Source organism: Amblyomma americanum, chromosome 4, assembly GCF_052857255.1.
Source record: "Amblyomma americanum isolate KBUSLIRL-KWMA chromosome 4, ASM5285725v1, whole genome shotgun sequence".
NCBI classification, from domain to species: Eukaryota; Metazoa; Arthropoda; class Arachnida; order Ixodida; family Ixodidae; genus Amblyomma; species Amblyomma americanum.
In genome coordinates this window covers 216,850,639-216,866,303 of record NC_135500.1, presented here as the reverse complement: position 1 = coordinate 216,866,303, position 15,665 = coordinate 216,850,639, and the positions used below count along the sequence as shown (strand labels likewise).

General features: G+C 45.7%; 1 protein-coding gene and 1 pseudogene across 2 annotated transcripts in view; one reads left to right on the top strand and one right to left on the bottom strand.

Moving 5' to 3' along the window:
- Positions 1 to 1,915: 1,915 nt before the first annotated feature.
- LOC144129334 (retinoic acid receptor RXR-alpha-B pseudogene) lies at positions 1,916 to 10,505 on the top strand (annotated as a pseudogene). Its single transcript, XR_013313908.1, has one exon. The product of XR_013313908.1 is annotated as a retinoic acid receptor RXR-alpha-B pseudogene (transcript).
- Positions 10,506 to 14,880: 4,375 nt separating this feature from the next.
- The window catches only part of Tango11 (transport and golgi organization 11), a 34,354-nt gene continuing 33,569 nt past the window's right edge, over positions 14,881 to 15,665 (bottom strand). The window contains exon 5 of the mRNA XM_077663381.1: positions 14,881 to 15,663. The gene's annotated coding sequence lies outside the window, so the exon portion shown is untranslated. The remainder of the gene's footprint in view (positions 15,664 to 15,665) is intronic.

Genomic DNA, 15,665 nt, shown 5'->3' with positions numbered 1-15,665 from the left:
CATTGGTTTGAGGGCCTCCTGTGAGGGTTGTTAGCTGCTTTGTTCTTGAGTTGCATATGACTATAGTCTCTCATACAACTATGGTGGCTTCATTCGCCGTCTACAGAGCAGCCTGAAGAAAATTGGGTGTTTAGGGCAATGCTAAACCACAATGCTGAGACCTCTTAAGGGGCAAAATGAGAGCTTACTTGGCCTAAATGACATGACTGCATGAGCAGCCTCTGCTGATAGGTGAGAATTCGAAGGTGGTGTGGAGAAAACGGAGACTGTGGAAAAGGATGGCGGTCATCCCCCGCCAGAATTTCTGCCAAGGAAGGCAGTGCCCTCCCAAGTCTCCAACTGTTTGCACTCAGATCACATTTTTGACAAACGCTTCAATTCTAGGACGTTATTAATGTAAGGCATAGCGTGGCTGAGCTAGTAATGGTTTGGTTTATAGGGCTTGGCATCCCAAAGGCGACTAAGGCTATGAGGGACGTCTTTCACATACACTGACATCGCAACATCGCACGCGCCTCTAGCATTTTTGCCTTCACCGAAATGCGAACCCGCTTCTCGAGTTGGCAGCCAAGCACCATGACCACTGAGCCACTGCTGTGGCTTCTGAGCTAAAAATTTTCATATAGTCAATCTTAAAGATTTTCGTTTCAGTAACCTAAACCAATCATGTTCCAACAGAAGTCGTTGATTGAGTGACTCCTGTTCAAGACCATGATCAGCAGAACTGAAACAGACTGTGTGCAAACTTTTTTAATGCTGTCGATAACTTCTCGAGTATGCATATTTATAAAGCTGCCCATGCCAATAGAACTTTTATATGCATTAAAAAAATGCCTCCTTGAACAGTAAATATATACTAAAAAAATTTATTTCATATTTAAAAATACATCGAACAAATTAAAAATATTGGACTTGCCCTCCCCCCATTCAAAGAGAAGTTGTGGGGTACCTGTGGAGAATACCATGGCGAAGGACATGATGGTGGGACCTATGGACTGTGCACTGGTTCACTGCGCCATTCTGCATTACTGGCATACTCGTGTGTCGCATGAACTACATAATGCATTATGTAATTTTGGATATTCTGCATGAACGCTGCTGGGATTTCGCCCTGAACAATTCTGGACTTATGAAATGAAAGTGGTTTTTGAGGAAAGGAAGTAGCGCAGTAATTGTCTCCCATCTCGGTGGACTCCCTAACCGTGACGTAAGGGAAGTGAGGAAGGTGGGAGTGAAAGGAGAAAAGAGAAGGAGTTGCGGTAGTGGAGGACTCCGGAATAATTTAGACCACCTGGGGATCTTTAACGTGCACTGACGCAGCACAGCACACGGGCGCTTGAGTTTCGCCTTCACCGAAACGGGACTCGAGCATAACTGTTTCTTGAGCGAAATGTCACGGAGGTGAAAATTCGTGTCCGGTAGTTCCGCAGAAAGCTTGCATGCAGCATTTTGGAGTTGATTCGCTAGCTACCTGGGTTAGATTTTGATGTCTATGTGCCCGTTATGGCTTATTGCTCTCGTACTTGCAATTGCCTCTAGAAGTCGGTAACACTATGGCGCATTACACCTGAAACTACTGTAATTTTGTCAGCAAAATGTTTGTTTGCTATTTTTAGTTGTCGATAAATACTGGCCTTATATAACGTTCAATGTAGGGCTGCCCTAGCTTCTCTCTTCTTTCACGTTTGTAAAATTATTACGGTGCTGCTTTTCTTATAGCGTTCGCTCCAGCCTTGTTTATTTGCTTGCTTACGGTTTGGAAGGTCAGGCGCACTGCAGAGAAGGCAAATTTTTACACGGCGTAGATACGCGCGAGCGTTTACCCTACGCCGTCTAGACATCGAAATGTGCTCTTGAATGCGATGTCGCAAGCGGCACGCGCCTATCAGCCGCGCTTGGTCTCACGCGCGCCCAGAGATTGCGCCGCCGCCACTCCAGCTGCTCGCTCGGCCCGTCCGGCAACATTGGCTACGTTGCCGCCTTGGCAGCAGGTCGGTAGCCCTGTCTTCGCTTCGTGGGTGCCGTTGCCCCACTGAACGTTCACCTGCCGCCCGAGGACAGCCTGTTTGTGATCGCGCGTCCGATCTGCACGCAAGGCTGGGCCCGCATGCGAGCGGCCTGAAGCCCGCACCATGGCCTACCAAGAACCGACGCGGAACCTCAATGGCGGTGGTGCCTCCAACGGAGTGTCGAGCAGCTTACTCCCGCAGCCGTCGACCTACCTGTCGGGCGGCGGCTACGGGGGAACTCTGTCGGTGAACCGCGCTCCCGCCGACGGACAGCCGACGCTCAGCAACGGGCCGTCATCCGCAACGGCGCCGGGCGGAGACTCGCGCTTCCCAGCCACCCATCCGCTGAGCGGTTCCAAGCACCTCTGCTCAATCTGCGGCGATCGGGCGTCGGGCAAGCACTACGGAGTTTACAGCTGCGAAGGTTGCAAGGGCTTCTTCAAGCGCACCGTACGCAAGGACCTCACGTACGCGTGCCGTGAGGAGAGACGTTGCGTTGTCGACAAGCGGCAGCGGAACCGGTGCCAGTATTGCCGCTACCAGAAATGCCTCATGTGCGGCATGAAGCGCGAGGCCGTCCAAGAGGAACGCCAGCGGGCAAAGGACCGCAACGACAACGAGGTTGAAAGCACCAGCGGCGGCGTTGGCGTCAGTGGCGGTGTCGGAGGGCCGGGCTCTCCGGACATGCCACTCGAACGCATTCTCGAAGCCGAGATGCGCGTCGAGCAGCCGGCACCGTCCGTTTTGGCCGCAGACGCGGCCGCATCGGGCCGCGACCCCGTCAACAGCATGTGCCAGGCTGCCGACCGCCAGCTTCACGAGCTCGTACAGTGGGCCCGGCGAATTCCGCACTTCGAAGAGCTTCCCATCGAGGATCGCACCGCGCTGCTCAAAGCCGGCTGGAACGAACTGCTTATTGCCGCCTTTTCGCACCGTTCTGTGGCGGTGCGCGACGGCATCGTTCTGGCCACCGGGCTGGTGGTGCAGCGGCACAGCGCACACGGCGCAGGCGTTGGCGACATCTTCGACCGCGTACTAGCCGAGCTGGTGGCCAAGATGCGCGACATGAAGATGGACAAAACGGAGCTCGGCTGCCTGCGCGCCGTGGTGCTCTTCAATCCAGACGCCAAGGGTCTCCGAAACGCCACCAGAGTAGAGGCGCTCCGCGAGAAGGTGTATGCGGCGCTGGAGGAGCACTGCCGTCGGCACCACCCGGACCAACCGGGTCGCTTCGGCAAGCTGCTGCTGCGGCTGCCTGCCTTGCGCAGCATCGGGCTCAAATGCCTCGAGCATTTGTTCTTCTTCAAGCTCATCGGAGACACTCCCATAGACAGCTTCCTGCTCAACATGCTGGAGGCACCGGCAGACCCCTAGCCCTCGATCCTCAAAAGCCTGCTGCAGTCATCATAACTGTGACCGCAGTTGTCATGTCCACTGGTTCGAGTCCCTGGAAAATGTTTCTGACACCTCAGGCAGATTTGTCCGCCTTTCCTCACACTTAATGTGACACCGATGCATTTGCATGCGTTAGTACCACAGTGTACTGAAGTGTGCTGGAAAATTGTGCTAGTACATTTTTTAGCACCACAAACTGTTCTTGTGCCTGAAAAAAAAAGAAAAAATACCGGTGCGTAATACTGTTAGATGTGTCAGTTCTGCAGCGGGCTAGAAATACTTCTGCAGTGCTATAAACTAATTGCATTTCCGCTAAAACATTTTCCAGTCACTCTTCCACATGACTTTGCACAGCCCTTATTGGGATGCGGAAGTGCATTGCCCATATTGCCATGAACTGTGCTTGTTTTGAACCCTCTGCCGCTGTTGTCTCTTATATGGCAGTCACGTGTTGATGTTTTACTATATTTAATGTGCCGATTCCTTGTAGGCCCTTTGAAGGTGTTCGTGTCATGTTTGGCTATGTGGGGTGGCAATAGAACCTGAGATGTTTGTGGCTGCAGCCAGCAGCAGTTTTTTTTTTTTTTTCAGTGCTGTGACTTATTTGAATGAAATTACTTGTTGCTGTTTCGCCCTTTCACTGTATTTTTCTTGGCAAATGCCAGCTCTGCAGTGGAAGTGTGCTCACTATAAACAGTCGGTCAGTTTTCGTGCAGCTTGTTTGCTCTGCATTTTGCTAGAATTGTTGCTATTTATACATGTTGCATACCTATGGGAACATGTTTTTGTTGACTTCTGAAAGCGTTGACTTTGATTGCATTGAGGTAGTAGCAGGTTTGCAGAATGAAAAATTGACGATGGTTTAGCTTTTGTTAAACCTGGAGTGACGTGATAGCTACAGCTGGCCGAGTGGAACTTGGTCACGTGAGGAACCACGTGATCAGCCACGGTGGTGCGCCATCGGCAGCTGCTCCGCACCACGTGACCAACCATGTGACAGCATGGCGGCGCAGCCACAGGGTGGCAGCGTATCCACAGGATGGTGGCGGCGCTGCCACTGCCGCGGTGCCGCCACGCTGAAGGCTAGAAATGCTACCGTAATGTAGCTATCGCTACAAAAGGGAAGAGACGTTAAATAGCTTTTATTCTTGCTGCTCACAATTCATTTGATGGCCTCTTCTTCAAGTTCATCAAGGATTAATAGACCGGTGCCTCTTTAGATTACAGCAGTCTTGTTGTCCACAGCCATGTGCACTGCTAAGTGACATCCATTCTCACCAGTCTTCATTTTGAGTGATGCCACTTCTGTGGAGCTCATGGCGGTCCAAAGCTTTTAGCTGTGATGGGGACTTTTTTCATCGCAATGAAACTTTGGGGCTGTAGGAGCTATACAGAAGCCTGGATATGTGGCCTGGAAACTGGTTCAACACTCTGGTCATGGTAGATGTGTACTTTTAAGTGCGATTTTTTGGGCATTTCATAAAGTTGCTGTTGCTCGAGAAATAAAGCTCTGATTTGTTTTAGCAGCTGCTCTCAGAAATATAAAACTGAGCTACCACTTGGAGTATCTAAAGCTTGCCAAGCAGATGCACTCTCAACCACACATTCATATTATAGTCGGATACAACTTAAGTCTGCAGTGAAGCTCCGCCCACATTCAGGACTGGCGCACAGAATTCCTCCACGACAAAAAGTAGTCCGTTGTTAAAACTTCTCTTGTCACAATACAGTATGCTGGGCGAGTTGGTTTTTAACTTCCATAGCTACGGCACTAAAGACGGGACAGAAGGAACACACACAAGTCACACAACAGAGCGCTAAACTTAAGCAAGAAGCTAATCACAAGAAAAAAGTTATGAGCTCTAGAACTTTGATAGCGGGCTTGTTTATTATAGTCTAACATTAAAAAAAATTGGCGGTGGTTTAGCTCTGGTTAAACCTGGAGTGACGCGATAGCTACAGCTGGCCAAGTGGAACTTGGTCACGTGACCAACCACGTGATCAGCCACGGCGCCGCGCCGCCGGCAGCTGCTCCGCACTACGTGACCAACCACGTGACAGCCACAGGGTGGCAGCGCCGTCACGCTGAAGGCTCGAAATGCTTCCGTAATGTAGCTATCGCTACAAAAGCTGATTTCGTTTGCATTCGTGACTGGCTAGCGGAGTGATACAGTATGCTGCGGACCATGGCCTAGTGTTAACAACTGTTGTTTTTTTAAGTTGTATCCTACTATAGTCTCAGCGTGGAGGTCTTACAGTTGCCAATGTCTCTAATGATACATCTTAAACGTTTATCAAAAGGCGCAGCTTAAAAGTTACCAAAGCATTATGCTGGAAAGAAATGCATTTCTTGCAAAGGACAGTTGTTTCTGGCAAGAGGGAAAATGAGTGAACTTGTCATCTCATTTTGGATCTGACAGTTTGCCTAGCTTCCTTATTTAGAACACAGCATGCAAGGCTGCACATTATCTGATGCTTACAATTAATACAGCATTTCTAAGATACAATACTACCTTTCACTAACTGGCACCTGAACACGGTCTTAGTGAAATCATTTAGCTTTACCAAATAATTATTTTAAGCTTCCAGAAGTGTCTGCCAAGAATTATTAGCAGTGAAATGGAACTGCACATCTGTCCATGCTAAGGTGTACATTCATGCTGTAGTTGGATAAGGTTTCAACAGTTTTCAGACGTGGTGCTGCGGTCATACCTGTGTGTAATCTTACCTTCTCAACTTTTATCATTCACCATGTTCAGACAGATTGGGAAACACTACAATCAAGACAAGGGACAACACCACATAAGAACATCACGAGACACATTGCGCTCATGTCTCGTGGTGTTCTTATGTGGTGTTGTCCCCTTGTCTTGATTGTAGCGCTCCCCAGTCTCAGTATGTACGACCAACTAGCCCCCTACAAAGCTTTACTGACCATGTTCAGAGAAGGGAAGAGAGCACTGAACCAGGCCTCTGGCAAAAGTTTCATATTTTCTTGTCTTTGCAAACGAGCAGACACGACTACACAAGAAACAACTCAAAATTCGTGGTGAGGCAGCTAGAGAGACCATATCCACAATCATAACTGCATGTTATGTCATTTGAAATTGTTTTCTAGTTCACTGAAATCTAATTTTAATATGTTGCTTGCTGGGCATGTATGTCATTGATGCATTTTAAGCGGGTATCATTTTTTTAGAGCCGTTGCAAAAAGAAATTTTGAAAAAGTGGTTTTCCAGTGTTGAGCATCCAGGATTTTGTTTGTGAAAATTTAATTATTTTGTGTGACTATTGTTGACCATTGCAGTGCAAATACATACACGATGCAAGTGCCATCAGCAATTTATTTTTTCTGGATGGTTGTTGCCTCTCGTGGCTAAAGCAGTAACATCACAGCTGTTCGAACCATCTTTCACTACTTGTTTATTTGGAGACATTCATGCTTCATGTGAGAGAGCGGTGTAGTCGCTTTTTTTTTTTCCTCGGTGGCACAGCAGAGTTATTGGTGAGGGTATTGACTTTCAGTACTGTGATCTTCAGTATATTTTGATTCCAGAAAGCTTTTACTTAATGACATAAATGCACAGGTAGCTGCATGCCTGCAGCTCTTAGTAAGGCACTTTTATGTGCCCCAACAGTGCAGTAATTAGCCACTGGTAAGTCCATGACTTCCGCTATGCTTCGTTCTCTTAAGAGCACTAAGGTGCAAAAATGTACCGGGACATTGAGTCACGTTAAGGATTGCAGCATGTAATTCACACTGGCTTGCCTTTGTGGTGATTTGAAATTTATATAAATATGTCAAATGTTTCACAGCTTGGAAAACAATACAAAGCCTGTGAGCAGTACTGTATTGCTTAGCTTTGCTTATGGTATTCTTTTTACGTGTGTAGATGCTGACGTAAGTGAAAACTTTCTTTTAGGATAGAAAATTCTTGTTTCCAGTTAGTAAACACACCATGCGTGAGGCCGCCTCGCTGGCTCTGGCGCTCGGCTGCTGTCCCGAAGGACGCGGGTTCGGTCAAGGCTGTGGCGGTTGCATTTAGATGGAGGTGAAATTCTAGAGGCTCGTGTACTGTGCGATTTCAGTGCACGTTAAAGAACCCCAGATGGTCGAAATTTCCAGAGCCCTTCACTACGGCATCCCTCATAGCCCGAGTCGCTTCGGGACGTTGAACCCCATAAAACCAAACCACAACACTAAGTTTGCTTGAATTCATGCCCTGAGTGGACAGCTCTGTTTAGCATTTTAGATCTGTCTTTATTTTATGGCTGTGTGACCTCTGTCAAGTTTGTTTTGCAGTTGTCTGGAATAGCAGTTTGTCAGCCCCACGTGTAGCCTATTTGTTCCTTATGCAGCTGCAAATTTTTCTTTTAGGAGATAGGAGCATTATCACGCAAGGCGTTGACAGAAAAATAAAAAGGAGGATTTTATGCGGTCATGCGTGGAGTGTGAAAAGGAAAAAAGAGCTTCCTAGTCAAGACTATTCACTGCCCCACTTAGTGATGGAAGTGTTTACGACAGAAAAAGGGCTCTGCATGCTCATGTGCTTTGTCTGCAGAGGGTTGACTGCTTTAGCTTTTAAAACGCAGGGCATCGGGCTTCGTGTGTGGATGTCGAACATTTCGCTTGCAATGTGAAAAGCAAAGCTGATTTGACCCAAGAAGGAAATGAAGAGGTGATGTGCAAGGTCTGTGCGACAAAGTTCATGTGCCCTGGTTAGCTGTGCGCTCTGATAGCAGATATAGTGCAACTGAACCATGGCAACTTGGTATTCGTTGCTTGGCAGTTGAGGCACGCTGTGACATATGCTGAGAGCTATAGTGTTTGTTGGTTCTTTGGTGCTCTCGTGTTTAGAGCCTATTAACATTTGAGTTTGATGCGAGCTGCTCTCTGCAGAGCTTTACTTCCGTCTTATTGGCATTTGAGTGGAGTGCTAAATGTGCTTTTGCAAGCCCTCTGTTTTTGCTCTTTTGATGGCTTAGCCGCCAGGCACATTTGTCCAAATATGTACGAATGACGCACGAGTGCCTATTGTGATACACGTTGCAAGAGTGTAACACGCAGCCAATTGGCCTGCCTGCCGCTGTGCTGAGCAGAGCTTGAACAATGCTGCAGTGAGGCATGATCGATGGCCATGACCTTTCAAGAAAAGGTTGCCTGCCCGGAGACGTGCGAATGGGAAGTTAATGCGACTCTTGACGTCTTGCTGCGAGTAGTATAAAGTAGCAACTTGTCTTTGGTGTGGCCGCCTCCCTTCTGCCCAAGCATTGCATTTTTTTTATTTTCTCATAGGGTAGAGGTGGTTGTCTCAGTTGTGTGTCAGACTGAAGAAAAGAGTAGAGCATTTGGAAACTTAAAAGTACTGACCCCGGCCTGAAATACTTTCATGATCGCATTTCTGCGCATATGGAGATACCCTTTGCAAAGTGTTAATAGCAAACATAGATTAGCTTACATAGTTTTAACTACATGCGTGACCGACTCTAAAGTGCAGCGCCTGCGAGCTTTTGCGAAGTTCATCAAGGAGTGCTGATGTTGAGACCTCTTGCTGGCAACTCATCTGCTGCACAGGCACCTAGGTGGTGCCCATGTGACTACCAGCTGTGCAGCCCTTGATGTCTATGCACTTCCCACTGTCGCATGCAAAGCTGCTATTTATGAACTGAGACATAAGCGATTATTCATTGAGCATCGAAGCAAGTGCAGTTCTGCACTGTTATACCAGGCTTTTATCTAGTCATAAAGTAGAAGAAAACAACTACAAAAATTCTTGTTGGTACTTGTTAAAGGTCCTTTCTTGAGAAGACCTTTAAGCCATATTGTAGTGTCATTTTATAAATGACATAACAGCATGGCTTCTCTTCTTTGCGGTGCGGATGAACGCTTCAGGAACTGTAGGTTAAAAAAAGTTTGGGCATTGGGCGGATACCAGACTATGATCCTCAACATCATTTAAACTGGAATCGTATGAACAGTGCACAGGTGGTAACTTGTGGCATTTACGCAGGACATTTCTTGTCTTTAACAGTTTTTGTTATATTTCAGTTTTGAACCAATGAGTCGCATATGCTAAAACGTTTCCAGCATACAGGCAATCGGTGTTAGTACTGCAGGTTTCTTTTTGTTCTTTTAGGCGGACGTCCTTACATTTGTTTTGTGCCAAAAAAAAATAATTCTTATAACGTTATTAAACTTGTATGTGTTGAGCTGCTCACCTGTAAGACATACAATATTAATGCAAAGTTACTACACTGAATTTCTTGGTTACAAACCCAAGAACAGATATGGTGCATTGTATGCCATTTGTGTGAATTGGGTTGTGGGTGCACCGTATTAGGTCATCAGATGTCATGGTTGTGGTAGGGATTCTTCATTCTTGTTTCGTGGCTAAAAATCTTGTTTGGAGCTAAAAGAACTTATGTCGTACAATGCAAGCCGACAATTGTATTACTGTTGTATAGAATGAGACACGTACATCTTATGCTTCATAAATAGCAAGTGCATTTTTAGCACCTGGTGTTGAAACTGTGCTCTATAATATTTTCTGAAATCAAGGAAAGCAGCTGGCACACTGTGGCCAAGAGCCAGCAACCAATCTTTGTAGTTTTTGTGTTCTTTAGAATGCTGCTGGTGTGAAAAGCTGTTTTTCACAAATTGGGATACATTAAGTGTTGCAGTTAGTGCAAATGCTTTGATTTCATCGCTTCTCTGTCCCAAGAATGAGGAATGCACGTGACAGCATGAATTAAATGATTAGCAATGTGTAGAGAAGTTGGCTGGTGGGGTTAATATTCATTAAGTCTATACAATTCACTAGGATGGAAGGTTTTGAACATTTGATATAAAATAGCCATGAACTACTGTGGACTGCTCTGTTTGCTTTGAAAGAGCCAGGAAGGAAGGTGCTGTTTTTTGTGTAGACAAGTGTGGACATTTTTTAGGCTTCTAAATCACTTTTTTTCTCTCTTAATAAGATTCATGTTCACAGGGCATACTGTATGTGAGTGTGTTGAATGGTACATGCTAAATGATGAAATGCTGGTGATGGCAGTGAACATGAACTGTCTGAGTGCATAAAAATAAACTCATCGAACACCTTTGCTGGGGTCTGCATAGCATTTTGCAAGCTCACACACAATTTAGGGACTTTCAATACACGGAAAGCCTGCTGTTGGAAGGGGCTGTTTATGCAGATAACACTCAGAGGTGAGGTTGTGAATACTGCTAGCACAAACTGAAATGCAAACATCAAAACAAATGAGAATGCGACTTTTTACTTGCAAGCAATGTGACATTGATGTGCCTGAAACAGCGTTTGTACAGAATATTTTGCCTGAAATTCAAGCAGAATTCCAGGAGTTTAACGATGCAAAGGGGCAGTAATTAGGGGGACAAGAAACCTTTTTGGATCAAACAGATTAGGATTTATCTGCCACTATCTCTGCTTCCTTTTACTTGCCATTTCAGCCAAAAGTGTAAATGACAAAGAAAATTATGTCATTCTTAATTCCAGCATCCTCGCAGAGAAATCAACCTTTTTTGCAGCTTTGTCATTTTTTTTTTTCAAACAAGTTCTCAAGCTCCAGCTCAAGTTCCTTGCATATTTGACATGCCTGCTGACTTTTTGCTTAACGTTCTGCAGTGTCCTCCCAAACATGTGCAGGCATGTGAGGTGATCCTTTACCAATATGCATGAAATTTCCAACAATATAGTTGCTTCTGCATGCTGCTGACCTGGAGTTATGCTTCAAGCTTTTCAGTGCCGAATTACCCAATATCGCCACATCAGTTCTCTTCTGGCACAACATGCACTTTGCTCTATGCGGACCGCTGCAGTGTGTTTTCAGTCATCCACCTTACCCCACATGTTCAAGTGAGGCGGGCTGGAACTTGCATTTTCCATCTGGCATGCCATTCTAAAATGACAACTTCAGGGCCAACACCACTGGTGTTGGAACTAAGAAAACACCACCACCAGAGGAAGCATTTGAAGATGGGAAGAGCAATGGGAAAACTAGCAACCCCCCTGCCCGGAAGATTCACAAGGAAACCAGAGGAGGAGGACAGTTTACAGAAACAAAAAAACATGCAGGAAAATGAGGAAGGCAAGGAGGGAGTGTGTCTTGGAGGATTTATGGCCTATTGGAGTTAAAGTGGGCCTGGGTGCCATGTCGCTTCAGGTTTTACCCTTCCTTTGTTCCCCCTGAGAGGCGCTCCTGGTCACCGTGTGGCCTTGCTTTTTTTAGATCAACCAGATCGATCTAACTTTTCAAGGAATTCAAGGAGTGCATTGAAATTTCATAAGTTTATAGGCACCTTCAAACACTTTCGAAAACCAAGAGCTCGATGATCTCAAGGGCCCGTGCAAAACCCGATTCGAAGGGATCCATGAAAATGAATTTTGGGTATGGCCATATGTTGGCAGACCAAGCTGTTGAGAAACTGTTAAGATCACTTGGTAAAAATGTGGAAATTGAACACTATATGTCGTGTCAATGTAGTCTAACAAACTACTTGCGCAATGTATAGCAATAGATTGCGTGCCACTCCAATTGTGTTGGCTAGACCATATAAAGACTTAATCAGCATCCGATGCCATAAACTGAGCTAATGCAACGAAATTTGGCAAAGAGAAAACTTCTGTTGCAATAAATACCATCTGCAAGTTGCCATCCAGGCATTTTAAGATTATATCGCTGCAATGTCGCCAGTCTCGCTGACAGCATGAATTAGATGGGCAGCCTTTAAAGCACTTTTCTCATGAAGAAAACGCATCCAAAGGCACGTGAAATGCGCCAAGTGCGGTCGAGAGACCCTGAACTCTAGTTTCTGGAAACAAGATTGATGATGCATGAAATTCTACTTTTTCTTTTCAAGAGTTCACTGCGACTGCAAGGGAAGTAGTGATTCCACCTATGGAGTGCACAAGAGCTGAAACAATTGTATACTTATCTAAAGTTTGAATGTTTAAACCGAAAAAAAAAAAAATGTAGGGCAGATTACACTCCCGTGTAAGACTGACGACACAGAGATGCTCGAATCTTCTTCAACTCGCTGACATCCCGATGTCGACACACCTGGTTGCGCTCACGCTTCGCTGGGTAACATGGACTCTGAACTCGAGCTCTTTGTTGGAACTCGCTGACATCTTGACGCATGCTCAGCAGCTCGATATTCGGGATTGGACCGAAGTCGTCGCATCCGTTCTCGAGCAGCGGCACGTCAGCTTTTGCACTGCGCTTCCCCTTCTTCGGGAGAGAGATTCTTTTTCCGTGGCCCCATCTATCTCCGTCGGACACACGGTCGCTCTGTCGTTGGGTGCCGGAGCGCAGCTCCTTTTATTATACCACGTGGTTACGCAACACCCCCGAGGGCGTCTGTGTTTTTTGTATTAGTTGTCGTCCACTGCGAAAGGGGCTCTCAGGTGTCCGTGAGTGACCTCATTAGTGCGAACACAGCCACTGCTGCGCACGAATAACGGAACAACCTCCGACTTAAACAGCATTGCTGTTAAAAAAAATTGTATAAAAGTATGCCAAATTCAATTTCTGAAATTCGGTTTTAATTGAAAGATGTCGGCAGTCTGACATGCGCACCATAGGTTTCTGGCTATTGAGTAGGAGTTATACTTGGTGAAAGGAGAAAACAAGGTACAGAACCTGTGAATGTGGTGTGTTGCCGTTGGACTATGGGCATCGCCCTGCCACCTTCACACCTCTGCAGACCGGCAGGTTGCACTCCTTGCCATAAGTCATCTGCTAGCATAGAGCAGTTGACTGTCATCATTTTAAGTAGGCTTCTCCACTGCATATATAAGCGTCATAAAAAAAAAAATTGGAGGTAGGTTATGAGTGTGTAACTTGAATGTTTAAGTGTTGGCTGCGGTGTGACAGCCAAGAATTTTTCACAGGCATGTTCTGTTCTTTCTCGCTGAGTCGGACAGCTGGAAGTGAATCTGGACTTGCCCAGGACTGCAGTGATGCTGTGCAGTGGGTTTCGGTGGGCTGCGAACGAACCACCTCCTGCAGCTGACAGGACACCCAAGCCACTCGTTACCTCCCATCCTCCCTCATCTCACCTAAAAGTGGAGAGGGGATTTCCCAACCCCTTCTTTCTTTGCCACCAGTCCACTGAGGCAGGTGGCACTGCAAAGGACGGTGGCACGAGGAATGACCTAATAAGAGCCAATGCTCTGTCGGAGCCAATAAGAGCCTAATAAGAGCCAATGCGCATTGTGTGTCTCGTCCTCCCTTCGTCCCGTCGTCTGCCAGCGCTTCAGCGTTCAGAATGTCGAACCAACTTGCCCAGCAACACACCCTGCTCAAAAAGAGTCTTGTTCTATCTTACCCAACAGTTCAGCAGCAGTTCCGTTGCTGCTGTCAGCACGCAGGTCACGTGATTTCCAGCCCTCTCCTTCAGCCTAGCACAACAAACCAACAGTAACAACAAACCAACTTCTAGAAATAAACTTCACTTTGCGTTTTTGTCTGAGGGTTCCATCATTTAACTCCTGCTGCTATTTGAATGGCAATATCGTTCACTTCTGCAAGCACAGCTGTAAATCGACTGCTTGAGGCCAAAATGTGGTACAAGTTATTTTTCACTACAGAAGAATACCGCACATTACAAAAAAAAACAACTAATTCATTAACAAAAAATAATAGTGAAAAAAAAATTGCACTCCGAAATAAACAGCAAAAAAGTCCGTAAAAAAAAAAAATGGTCGATGATGGCTGACAGACAAACACACAATGGCTAAATGCAGGAAATAGCCACTATAAGTGCTAGTACAACAAAAATCAGAACCGTAACATCCAGTCCTTACATGTATATAGCATAAAGTGACTTTGTTACATAGGGGTTTACTGTATTTTGACATAAAGCCGATCTAAAATCCCTACAAATACTAAAAGTGTAATTATGAGGGCACTATGTTCTGTGTTGAACTTGATGCTTTTGATGTCAGTGCCCTCTAAGTCAGTGGCATGGACCTGAAATTTTTATATTGGAGAGGTGTGATGCACCGTCCACATTGGTCAGCCAGTGTCACAAGTGATCTTCAGCCTAGTCAGCCGCCGTGCCTCTACTACTTCCCTGGCAGCAGACAAATGCACCCTTTCTAAAAAAGGCGAGCCAGTAATTTGTATAAAATGGGAAACTGCAAGGCAGGTGCTCTGAAACTACTTTGCCGCCACCATTCGGAGAATGAAACCTGTATACACCCTGTCAAAGATGACTTCATTCACAAAGAAGAAATTTCTTGTAGGTACGTTAGCACCCAACTGAGGTTCCTTTGATTCAGTTCAGTTTAGCCGCTTTTTGAAGTGAGTGAAATTAATATGAATTATCCTTGAAGTCTTATCTTTAATGATGCAAGTCTTCTGTTGAAGACCGACCTGGTTTCCCCATGGAAGTTACTAAATTAACAGGGCACTAAGCATGTGAAAAAGATTGAGCAGAAAATATGTGGAATCCCAATGCATTAAAATATGCTTGCTTTATTGACCATTGCACTGGTGTTACTAAACAAAGAAGACAAAAAGCATCTGTCCAGCAGGCTATTGCATGTAAGTGAATAAGTGCAATGGGCACATACAAGAGACAAGCAGTCATCCATTAACCCCCACTCTGTGGGTGTATTTTGATGACAGTGCTTTGCCAATGGCAAAAAACATCAGCATGACTGAATGAAAAATTTTCTGCAATGTACAGTTGAAACCAATATGAAGATGATCACTTTAGGCTGAGCACACCCAGAATAGTGCGCTGCACCGAAGTTTATTTCGCAACAAGACTAAATAAATTAAACAAGGACAGCTCGCCCTTTGGCTCCCCTATCCTGCACCATCACTTTCATTAGAAAGAAAGTGATCGCAGGTTAACTGATATTAGCTAGCTGATGCAAAGCCGATCACCTTCATGTCTACAGAGACTGTACCGAGCCAGGGAGATTTCAAGCTGTCATGTTTGCCACAAGCATTGGCAAAAAGTGCACCTCAGTGGCATTCTGGATGATTTATTCAGAGTCAAATCTCTGTTCATGATACAGCATTCAGGTGGGACATGCAGCGAAAAAGGCAAAGCTGCACAGAAAGCTTGAGTCTTTTTTTATGTCATTTGTTGCTATTTCACAAAACCTCAGCAGCCACATCTGACAAGTTGACATACAAGCTTGCTGTTAAGTTCGGCTACTTCCTCTGTGAAATATCCACTGCTACCACTGCACAATGAAAACTGAAGTGTAAAGGTGCACCACT